At 40.1% G+C, this 12,634-nt stretch overlaps 1 protein-coding gene and 1 long non-coding RNA gene across 7 annotated transcripts in view; one reads left to right on the top strand and one right to left on the bottom strand.

Moving 5' to 3' along the window:
- The window catches only part of Gli3 (GLI family zinc finger 3), a 281,005-nt gene that overhangs the window by 163,990 nt on the left and 104,381 nt on the right, over positions 1-12,634 (bottom strand). The gene's annotated exons all lie outside the window — the stretch shown is intronic.
- The window catches only part of LOC116081633, a 50,742-nt gene that overhangs the window by 25,418 nt on the left and 12,690 nt on the right, over positions 1-12,634 (top strand). For 2 of the 3 annotated variants that reach the window (XR_004114941.1, XR_004114943.1), the window contains 2 exons: positions 1,702-1,867; positions 11,983-12,112. This is a non-coding gene — a long non-coding RNA (uncharacterized LOC116081633). Of the gene's footprint in view, positions 1-1,701; positions 1,868-11,982; positions 12,113-12,634 lie in introns of those variants that run through there. The other variant, XR_004114942.1, reaches the window with a different exon arrangement.

Here is a 12,634-nt window from a genome sequence, read left to right as displayed (position 1 = left end):
AAAAAAAAAAAAAAAAAAAGCAGCTCCTAACACCAACTTTCAAAATTCCATGCCCTATTAAACTTAAAAATCTTGTTAAAAGTTATTTAAGACTTTTCACCATTACTTAATTTAAAAAAAAAAATATGAAATCTTAGTTAGGGTTTCTCTTGCTGTGGCAAAACACTGTGATCAAAATCAAGTTGGGGAAAGAAAGGTTTTCTGTAGCTTTTTATTATAGTCCAACACTGAAGAACGCCAGGACAGGAACTCAAACAGCAAGAACCTAGAGGCAGGAGTGATGCAGAGGTCATGGAGGGGTGCTGCTTACTGGCTTGCTCCCCACGGCTTGCTCAGCTTGTTTCCTCATAGAACCCAGAACCACCAGCCCAGGGATGGAACCACCCACAAAGGGCTCAGGCCTTCTTTATCGATAACTAATTAAGAAACTGTACTGGATCTTATGGAAGCATCCTTTCAGATAACTCTAGTTTGTGTGTCAAGTTTATATAAAAGTAGCCAACACAAACACTTTTGACTAATACTAATATTGAGCTAATGCCTACCTATAAGCTGAAAATTTTTCATATTTCCTATCTCATATCTCATATTGCAGATCTGAGAAGTGAACATTGTTATGCCCAACTTCCAAGCAAGAAACATTTAAAAGAAATATATGAAGCGACTATCTATATCCAGAGGTCTTGGCAACTCTCTCTGATTCCCACAACTAAGTTTCTTGTTCATTTGACATTGAAAACAAAGAGTGACATTTGTCACCACTGTTGATGAGTCTCTAGGGTTCTAAGATGGACACAGGTTCAAGTAAGCTAGTATTGTTAAGAAAAACAAATGTCAAAGTCAGTGGTATGAAAGTTTCCCTGTGACTGTAAAATGAAGGATGCATTCAGTGTCACCCTTCTGTTCCTCGCAAGTCACTCTTGTGCCCCTCTCACAACGGAAAAGGGGTTTTCAATACACCATCCCACAGAAACTGCCTAATAACCTCGGAGGCAGGCAGGGCTTCTTTGAACTTCCCTTTTGAACATGGGTCAGCCAAAGAACTGGGACAAAGACGCATCAACAAATCAAGATGAGAGGCAAGTATGGTCTTTGATTCATGGCCCTTCCAACAGGAAATTCCAGGGTTAGAGCCCAGGGACCTTGAAAATGATGGTTAAGAGCTCTGCCACATGGCTCATCACAACCACATCCCTGGGTTTGACCTATTTGTTGTTGTTCAAAATATATTCATAAAATACAAACACAAAATACAGTATTAACTATGGCTAATAAAATTAAAACATAAAAAATTAGAACTTAATTTAATCTTTAAAAGAATTATACTTCAGAATATATTTAAAAAGTGACATGATCCAAACCTAAGGGAAAATACTATAGTTTATGTTTCCAATTCCTAAGTCACATCTACAGTATCCAGGAATTCTTTCAGATCAATATTATATAATCAATTATGAATTACCAATTGTCTAGTAGATAAAGACAACACAACTGTGCATCAAGTAGCAAATGAACATGAAAAACTAGCAATGAAGCATTACTGAAGGTGCAAAACCATTCATGTGTGCAGTAATCCAAGGGGATAAGGAAAAGGTTTCATGATTACCATTTTACCCAGATTTGTTTCATCTATGACAAACTCATACAGCTAAATAATATACTACCATCATTCCCCATTCTCTCTCCCCCTTCCCCTCTCAGTATTCCTCCTCTTTACAAGTCCTTCTGGGACCCAGTGAGTTCAGCCACAGTTTTTCAGCTATGCACTGGAATCAGATGAGCTCGCCAGTGGGGATGCAAGTGAAGGCAATGACTACCTCTGCCTCAGAACAGTCAATACTTCAACAGGCGATGTGTGGCCCCTCAGGTATGCGGAATATTCATTTGTTTATGATTTATTAAATAGGGAAACCTGCCAACCCATGTGTCCATGTGCTTGGATGTCTAGGTACAGAAAAAGAACACTCAAGGAAGCAACCTTCAAATGACAGAGAAACTACACTGTGTTTTCTCCAAGCGGTTGGTTGACCTGGGTAATCTAAAGCTGTGGGCCATCAAAGGGCCTGCAGTTTCTTTTCTCAAATGCTGAACTCCAATCTCTGAACTCTCCCCAATCACCCTTCCTGCAATCCTGAGTTGTTTCGTTGCATTTAGGATGTGAGGCTGTAATTTCTGACCAAAAAACGATGTCACCAGCCTGAAGGCGGTGTTAACTTCCTTCAGAGCCTCAGCACAGGGGTTGAGATGGGTAGGAAGGTTGAGGGGTACCTGTCTACTTTTAAGCTGGGTCCCTTGCCCACAATAAAATACAAAAGTACTACAACACAATTTAAGCATCCCAGCAAGAAACAGCCATTACAAAACCACACCCACACCCACATCCACACACCCCACACACATAGTCTTAAGGGTTATGGTTTGGTACAGGGTTCTCATAAATATCAGAAACCTATTAGGTTCCTCCCAGAGGAATCTATTTTGACACAGGGGTCTGGCTTTGACAGCTGAACAAACTGAATAGGAGCAAGTGAAGTCACAACAACATTGAGTGCAATAACTTTCAACCCCCTTTCTGGTTCCCAAAACGAAACTTACTAAATAAAACTCGACAGCCCAAAGCTCCCCGGGATGTGTTCCAGATGAACGGAGTCATATACACTCAAGGATGCAAGGCCTCACTCACAGCACACTCGTCTGCATTCTGAGGCCTCACATGGACAAGGGCAGCTGTTTTCATCTGCATCTGACAATGCGAGCCATGGGTCTCAAAGCCAAGGATTGCTGATGAATGCAACTTTAAATTTAATTTGGGGGGATGCTAATTGTGGAGTGATGGAAAAATGCTGGCGACATTTTGACTTTAGCAGCCCTGCTGCCCTGATTAAAAAAATATCAGCTTTCCATCTGTAAGACATTTCTTAGGTGGACTCCTTACAAATTGTTAAGGTGTAATTTGTGCACAGTTAGTTCTTTGTTTAATCGAGAAATCTGCCCAAACTCTGATTGGACTGATTTCCCTAAGGCCAGCACTGAAGGTTATTTCCTTATGCCTTCTGGGAACACAACCTCTCTAATACATTTCTGAATTATTCCAGACCGAGCTGAGGCTGAACATGAGAACAAAGCCCTGGTCCCACAGCAGAACGACTAACTGAAGTCCCAGCAGGGAAGGGTTAGGCAGAGATTTATAAGTACAAACACTGAAGAAATTTGCAAGTAATTGCATGTATTTGCTTTCTATTGTGGGATGCAGTAAAGCAGCATTTATTAAAATGTATCAGGCAGGTACTGTTTATTGCCCTCTCCTTGATGCCTTGTAGAAGGAATAAAGTGTATGGCTCTTTTCATTTCTTTAAATTAAGGGGCCAAAACAGCCTTTCAAAGAATATAAAGAAGAAGCTGAAATTGGACACACTCTGAATGAATACTGCTTCTTAACCTGGAATCAAATAGCAAACATGGCTCTAGATCATCATTCTGATTTAATCTTGCAAAGCTTAACTTTTAAAACACTGATAAGTTTCCAGGAATCCATTACTTGGGGATCAACAATTACCAGTTTTTTCAATGAAGTGTCTACTACTGTTACTGAACTACAGCTGACAAAGATGGACAAATGACAGGCTCAGAATGTCACAGATTCATAAGCAAAGGATTTAAATAACAAGAAAGGGAGTCATGTTCACTGGCTCCCATATCTGAGTCCTTGGGCCACTGCTGGCTTTGAGTCTTAAACTGTCAGTATGAGATGGTCATTAAAAAAAAGAGAGAGAAGACAGGTAACACTCAGTCCCCTCAAAACTCTAATGTCAGATCTTGCCCACTTTCATATTTTAATGCCAATGACAGATGTAAAAAGTGAAACAGAAAACTAGCCAAATGGGTCTTCAACTTTAGTCTCACCCAAAAAAGCTTGTCAATACAGGTTCCTGATGAAGTCAGAGTAAAAGAGCTCCCCAAAATGTGTATTTCTAACAAGTTCTCTAGGGATGTGAATGCTGCTAGCCTCATAGAAATATTTACTCTAGTCAAAACAAAAGGGAACAAAAAATATTTTTAAATCACAAATGACAACCTCAGGGGACTTCACCTTTTTTCTTCATACAAAAATGGCATGTTATCTTAGCCAACAAATCCTAATCAATGCCCCCTCCCAGTATGTCTCTGTTCTGTCTCCTTGCTGATTTTCCAAGTCTTCCCTACCTCTCAGCAGTAGCTTTGCATTGGTTTTCTTTTGTTGTTGTTGTTGTTGTGCCCTTGGAGGAGAGGGTCAAGTTGCAGAGTGAAAGTTTGCATGTTTGTTGGTGCAAGGACTACAGACCGCATGTCCCCACGTTCTACTACTTCTCAATCCACAGGGTACATATGTCTACGAGATTGTAATGATGATTATACATAGGGCAATGGGCACTACACTAGAAAAGCTGAACACACATACTGAACACTAGGTACTCTCCTGTTTAAATGATCTTCATTATAATACTGTCAAAATAGATTTTTTTAAAAAAAAGTCAGGGTGCTTCTTTCTTTCCTAGAGGCATCCCCACATAGCCAAACAACTAGAATTAGCTTAATTTTAGTAACTGTAATAACCAACTTCCAGATCTGAACATTAAAAAAGCCCAAGCAGTGGCATCAAAAGGAAGGTTTCTGAGACTCACAGTATAGACGGACCTTCTCCCTGGATTTGGCTCATCCTTTTTCTACATCAGCTCCTGTATTATTAAACTAAAAACTGATCTCCCAATATTTGTGTCATCAAGACAAATGAATTAGTGAGCACACAGGAATACTAAAATGAAAAGTGCTATTAGATTAAAAACAAGTCAGGCAAGGAAATCTTATTTTGGTGTCCTCTATTATTTTTTCTTAATTTAAAATATTTTATAGAAAAGTCCTGGCCTTTTTTTTTTTTTCAATTATAAAACCATTACCTTCTGTTTATGTTAAATCAGATTTTTTTTTAATTGAAGAACCATAAAGTCTGTGGGCAGAAACACAAAATAGCCCAAAGTGTTATCACCAGGACAGGAAACTTGATGGTCCTGTGCCTCATCTACTTTGCCTTAAATGGCTCCAGGTGACCAAGTGACCAAGTGACACACAGACTCTTTCAACCCTCAGAGCAAGCCAGAAAAGTACTTAGTGATGGCAGGTCATAAATACAAGTTGTCTAGTAACCTGTAAGTTAGCCAATCAATGGTGAAACTAGACTCTTCCTCCTATTTCAAGTTGTACTTAATTTCCTTCCATTAACCAGTTATCTACACCTACCTTTACCTGATTAGCAGAAGCATGCAGGAAACAAGTACATTTTATAAAATAATCAGTCACTGACACTGACAGGGGAATCCCAAGCTTACTAATCCCCAGTGCACCAAATGAGAAACCAGAAAAGACACTGCATGTGATGAAGCTGCAGAGATACGATTAAAGTGCAATGCTCTGACTGGAACATGAGAGCACCTGCTAGATTTTAGAAACAAAAAAGAATAAAGGGATAAATTTAGATGTTGAATACAAATATGTGCAGCTCCCAACTTTTGATGTACCTGCTAAGCACACTGTGTTGTTGTGCTCATCACACGTGCTAACAAACTATCAGAAATCATACTAAGCAGCTGACTGCTGGTATTTACTTTATTGTATTTGTCTAAAGTATGAATAATTAATTTCATAAACTATGGACCTTTTTTCACTGGGGCCATTGGACAGGCCAAGGCAACTAAATCTGTGATGTCTAATTTTACCTTTCTAGAAAGAGCCAGGCTCCACTGATTTCTATGTGCTGGAAGTAACAGCATCAAAACCTACCTTTAACACAGACTTCTTAAATCTTGACAGAAACTAACAAGTTTGGTAGTCATTCTAATAAGTGACTGCCTTATCATATTTACTAAGGCCTTCCCTTTAGCTGTCAGTGCCTGCCATAGTGTACATAGACATGTATGCATGTAGTTGCCTTCACTCCCCCCAGGGTTGCACATTCTGATATATGAAATACAGCCACTTGATATCCAAAATATTAAGTGAAAAATTCTAGAGATAAGCAACTCGTACATTCAAATTTTTACTATATTCTTAGTGACATGGTAGAATCTTATGCAGCCCAGAGACGTGGCTCATCGCTTGCTTGTCGGCTCCATGCTACATGCCCCACCCAAGTCTTCTCATTTTATCAGTAAAATCATGAGGACACAAGCATGTTTGTCTTCAAGCAACTATGATTTTGCATAGTATGTCCAGAAGATGATGATGAATGGTGCTGGAGATTCAGATATGCCAGGGGACGCCATAAAGTACTGCCTTTAGTTGAATATATATAATATGCTACTTAAGAGGGAATATTAAATACACTATTATAACTATTCCATAACAAAACTTACTATTGTTCCTTGTTTCTTGGACTAATGTATATACTGAACTTCACCACAGGTCTGCATGTATAGGGAAAAGATGGGTCATCCAGACACAAACTGCAATCCCAATGACTGAGCTCAATTTCAATTAAGAGAGCACTGCAGGACGGTGGCCAGCCTGGTGCTTACAGAGAGGTCCAGGCTAGCCAGAGTTACCTATAAGAACCTACCTCAAAATACCAAAAAACAAATTGGGTCTAGGGGTGGGGGTAGACCGGCACTATTTATGGCTCTGCCATGCCCTCTTTTCTGAGAGTACTGTATTTGTATTTGTTAAACAGAAGCTGACTTTCAAGACATAATTATACAAATTATCCTACTCCCCACTGATACCTCAGTTTAAATAAAAACCAAGATATAACTAATAAAATTCCTCACAGTTTCTAAGATTTGGCATTAAATTCTTATCCAGTAGGTAAAGTAAGCACATGTGACAATAACCATTATTTTATATTCAGATCTGTGTAGGTATGATGTGCACATTGAGTGTAGGCTTACATGTGGACATCAAATACAAGTTTCCTTGTGTCAGTACTCCTCCTTCTTTTACATAGATCCAGAGACCAAACTTCATTCACCAGACCCAAGTAGCAACTGCCTGTCGACACTTGGCCATCTGGCTCTCCCCTCCACTTAAAAAGACAGTAGGTCTCACACGCTATAATGAAATCTTGCTAAGAATATAGCATTCTGGATCAAGTACGCACAAATTCAGACACAAGAGTCCAAAATTCTACATGATTATATACGACCCCAAGGTTGACCTGAATATCATGAGTGTGTCAACGTCAAAGAGTTTGCTCTGCTATGTGATACCCTATGCTCCTTGGATGCTCATCTCACTGTCTTGCTTTCCATCCATCACTCTCATGAAGAAGGGATCTCATCCCCCCCAAATCATCTCAAGAGGGAATTTTACTTTTGGTTGAGTAACTCTCAGTCAATACACATACAACATTTGTCCTTCTCTTTACATGGCCTAGTGCACCACAGTACAGCATCTTTTTCTTTCAGTAGACTGACAATAGCAGGTAAGACTGCTTTTTTGTTATTTTTATATTTCAAATTAGAAAAAGTTTTGCCTTCATAATGATCATAACGACTGTACTTAGCCTAGGATTTGATGACCAATCTTGGTATTAATCTTAGGTCCAATAGTCAGTCCCTTTAGTGACTGTATTAGTTACTTTTCTGTTGTTGTGATAAAACACTGCAACTCAGGAAACTTATTGAAGAAGAAATGGTAACAGAGGAGTTACCATTCCAAAGAATTAGAACCTATGATGTTGGGGTAGAAGTAATACTCCATACACAGCGTGCAGCTGACAGAGCAGCTGAGAGCTCACATCTCAAACTGTAAGCAGGAGACAGACAGTACAATAGGAATGGCAGGAGTCTTTGGAAAACTTAAGGCCTACCCCTAGTGACATACTTCCTCCACCAAGGCCACATCTCCTAATTCTCCTCAAAGGCAGGCAAAGTATTCAAATGCATAAGCATCATGGGGGATATCTCATTCAAACTACCACAGTGAGGGAACACAGTGAGTTCTCTGTTACCTCCCAGTTACCAATAACAAAAGCCACCCTTGTTCACTGAGTAGGGATTAAGAACTTTGAGGTCCCACCAGCACTCCCAGAGAATTCTAATCCCCAGGATCAATATGACACCACAGAATGGCCTCAAGCGCATGACTCAAGCAAAGTACCATCATGCCTATCTTCAAGAGTCATTTGAAGGTCTTAACATAAAACCCAATGCCTTTCTTACCCATAATTCAAGATTAAACTGACTTCTGAGATCTGGGAGACAGTTTGGTCTTAGCTGTTGCTGATGCTACTATTGCTGAACCCGTATCAAACACGTAGTAAAGTCAAATCTACAGCTTCTTTTCCTAGCAGTGTTTAGAACAGCAAGACTGGGGTTTAAAAAAAAAAGATGGTCTACAATAAAAAGCATACCCAATGACTCACTTGTCTAGGGTTCAACTCCTACCACTCTGTCCCTGTTTAACATTTTAGCAGGCAAAAAACAGTGTGTCATTAAATTTGGTGTTCTGGAGAGACGTAACACGAGCAGACATTACCATGTACCTACTAAACCTTTCTAGAGAACATTATGGATGGCTGGGCAACGGGCTTCAACACCCAAAATCCCAAAGCAGATAGAGTGGAAGCAAGTAGGAAGAAATCCTGACGATGAGGAAGACCAATGAGCCTGGCATTTGATGCAGAGGGTTCTGTTAACAGGACACAAACAACCTCCATAAACTCAGCAACGCCAGGGAACCAGGAGCAGGAGTGCCAGAGACTTCAGCTCTCCTTCTAAGACACACTGTTCAACGTTCACAACTTGCAGGAAAGAGAGGGAAGAAATGGCTTGAGGTGCCTTGTACGGGTGGCATCAAGGTCCCAAGCAGGGTCAACGGACAAAACCATCCCATGTAAACCTGAAAGAGGATTAGTCCACAAGGAGTACTGTAATAAGACCTTAAAAGGCTGAACAACAGCAGCCAACCACGCAGGAAAGCCGCAGCCTGCTCCCCCAAGTCTTGTTCGCAGTGTTACATCAAAGGCATCAGGCACCAGATAGCAGGTTTCTGCAGCAATCCCTTATCTCAGCTCCAGCGGACACCCCAGTGGGGATTGTCTTGAACTGCCACCTGTCCCAGGCATCTTTGAAGGCAAAGCTAAGCCTCTGATGGGTCTGACCTCCTTGAGCTGAGAGCCTTTTATGTCTTTCTTCATTCTCTGCCCTGCGACATTCTTCCCCTGCCATGCACAGGACATGAAACAAAGGGAGTTCTCACTTCTGACTCACTGTCCCCAGCCATTTGAGAGCAAAGAAAACAACGTTCAGGATTATACTGCGCTGGTAATGTGTAGCTGTCCTCCGGAGACAAGCCTCTTATTTCCCGAGTATAACTCGCTGGCAACCGGCACTTTACAATGGAGTTTGAGGCAACTGGGAGCCAAGATCCGAAAGCTGCATATCTGAGATAACTTGAAAACACAGGGCAAGATCACAGAGAACTCGATTAAGAACCACGTTTCTTAACAGGGGAAGGCAGATTCTAAACTATTAGAACATGCTTACAGAATCACTGCACTTGGGGACTTGGGAAGGGGATGGTGACAAGCAAATATACCTAAACATGATTTAATTTAAAAACATTTTCTTGTGTGATAAAGAAACTATAAAAACGGATACTACAGGTGAAAACCATTTAAAATCTGAAATAGTGAACCAGTTTGCTCTAGGGCCTCCCAGGGAAACTGGGGCTACCTCGTACTTCCCACCAAAGCACTCTGGGAAAGCCTATACTGCCAGTTAGGGTAGGGAGGGCCAGTGACATCAAACCCATCCACAAGAGGTTTCATCCACCTCCCTACCTCTGCAGTCTCAAAAGTGTCTCCCATGTTGCTTCGGTAACACCCCATGACTGATACTCACAGCCAGTGACATCTTCCCACTCCTATCCACCTGATTAAAACTGTATTACTTTGAAATTCTACTTCATTTCACTATAGATGCCAGAATGTACAGCATACTAGCTGAGTAAAAACCTAGTCAGAGAACTGTCTGGAATGCAAGCACCTGGACAAAACTAAGCAGGAACAAAACGGGTCTGGGGTCACAGAAGGGCAAATTTAGACTTGAGTTTCTTGGGAGCCAAGGGGAATAGGAAAGATAAAATCACCTACCTCCTACATTCTGCAGGAACTCATAGGAACTACTTTCTCGGTGTCTTGGTCTTTTTTACATTCTCTCTGATCCATGTTTTGTAAATCTACATAAGTAAATTTACCTTACCTGAACATAAGCCAAGTTGCTTACTACAGTAAGTTGCCCCTATGTCTTCCTGGGTGGGGAAGATGTACCCAAACATGATTTAACTTAAAAACATTTTCTTGTGTGATAAAGAAACTAATAAAACAGATAATATAGGTGAAAACCATTTGAAATTTGTGAACCAGTTTTTTCTGGGACCTCCCAGGGAAACTGGGGCTATCTGGTGCTTCTTCAAGAGGGTGATGATTTCAGAGGGAACTCCAATGGTACAGACTGTGCCAGAACCAAACACTGGACGCCCACACACCCACAGCCACTCACCCACTCCCAGCACACCCTCAGCAAACACGGCCTACCTCCACCTCTTCCACCTCTTCCAGTTTGGACTTTTTGCCTTATTTCTTTCTTCCCAGGCTGGGTAAAGGTATTTTTGCTCCAGCCCATCACACATTCCCCAGGAGCACGTGATTTTTTAAAAGGTATCCATTGACACGCAGTACATATGAAGGAACAGAATATATTTAAAGCTCATAGCATAGATCTGGCCACCTTCACTTCTCAATGAGATGTGACGTGTAAAACTGTGTGTAGATTATGTTACCCCTCATACATGTACACACATTTCACGGGGCCCGGTTTTATCACAGGACAACTGCAACCGTGAAACAGCACCAACTTAAAATCTTTAAGCACTGATAATATTTGAGAAAGCTTAAAATAGTGTTTCTAATAGAAAAATAAGGTAAGTTTTATATGTTGTAGGGCATTATTGATTTGTAAAACAGTACAGTGGACATGTTAGGAAGAGAACAGTATATTACAGTTAATTGCCTTAAAATGTACTCAGTATGCTACATAAAGATAAAACTAAAGAAAAGATACATCAACAGGAATATTCACAGATATTAGTAGGAAACTGTTATTTAATAAATGGGCTCTAGGTTTCAGCATTTAAAATAATGTAATGATCACAGCCTTAATTGCATAGTATATTAGTCAAAGTACTTAATTTATATTTTATTGAAATGTATATAGTTCTTTTTAAATTTTTTTGTACTTAAGTGTGTGTGTGTCACAAAGAACCAAAGAGGACCCAGCAGAGTTAATGTAGGTCTCCAGGAATGAATTTATGCTATGATACTCAAGTGGAGATCAAAGGAAAACTTTCCGTTGTCAGTTCTCTCCTTTCACTATGGGTTGCAGAGATGAGTTCCAGTCATTAGATTTGTATGGAAAGTACTTTACCCATTAAGCCATCTAGCTAGTCCATGAACCACTATGCATTTTGGTTTTGTTTTGTTTTTAATTATTTAACTTTATCTTATGTGCACTGGTATTTTGTTTACATGTGTGTCCATGAGAGGGTGTCAGGTCCTCTGGGGCTGAAATTACAGATGGCTGTGAGCTTTCCTGTGGGTGCTGAGAACTGAACCCAGATTACCTGGAAGAGTAGTCAGTGTTCTTAACCACTGAGCTATCTCACTAGCACACACTACGTATTTTTTATTGGATGGCAACAATGGATTATTTTTTTCTTAAATATACCTTGGATCAAAAAAGAAACTTGGAAGCTGGACTGCAGTGATGCTTAATCTCAGCACTTGTGAGGCAGAGGCAGGAAGATCTCTATGAGCCCCAGACCAGCCTGGTCTATAAAAATAGTTCCAGGACAGATAGGACTACAGAAACACTGTCTCACCCTACCCCCAGTAAGTAAGTAAGTAAATAAATAAATAAATAAGCAAACTTAGAGACTTTTTTTTTTTTTCAGGAAACCGCTGCATCATCCTTTGAGGAGTATGGAAGAAGATGTTTTTAAAGTTTTATTAGCTGGGAACTTGTATCTTTATAGATTATTCTGAAAACAAAATATAATTACCATGCTGAGTTTTTAAATGTAAGCTATGCAATAAAAATTAAATTTCTTGAGGGCTATAGAGACAGCTCAGCGGTCAAGAGTACTGACTGCTCTTCCAGAGGTCATGAGTTCAATTCCCATCAACCACATGTCAGCTCAAGCCATCTACAATGTAATCTGATGCCCTCTTCTGGTATGCAGGTTTACATGCAGATAGAACATTCATATATACAAAATAGATAAATAAATCTTTTTTTAAAAAAACTAAGAAAAAAGAAATTTGTTTATTTTTAGTCTTTTCAAGTTTGTAAATACCAAAAAGTAACTATGATACATTCTGTATTTGTTATTTTTCTTATTTTTATGACAAGATACCTAAGCAGCAGCCACTTAAAGGAGTAAGGGTTTATTCTGCATACAGTTCAAAGGGATGCAGGCCCTCCTGGTGCTAAAGGCCCAGCAGTAGCAGCAGTAGCAGCAGCAGCAACAAGAGGCACTGGTCACATGGCATCCACATCAGGAAGCAAAGAAAGAGATAAATGCTCATGTTCAGCCCATTTTCTCC

Source organism: Mastomys coucha, unplaced genomic scaffold (assembly GCF_008632895.1).
Source record: "Mastomys coucha isolate ucsf_1 unplaced genomic scaffold, UCSF_Mcou_1 pScaffold7, whole genome shotgun sequence".
Classification (NCBI taxonomy): domain Eukaryota; kingdom Metazoa; phylum Chordata; class Mammalia; order Rodentia; family Muridae; genus Mastomys; species Mastomys coucha.
This window is presented reverse-complemented; position numbering and strand designations above follow the sequence as displayed.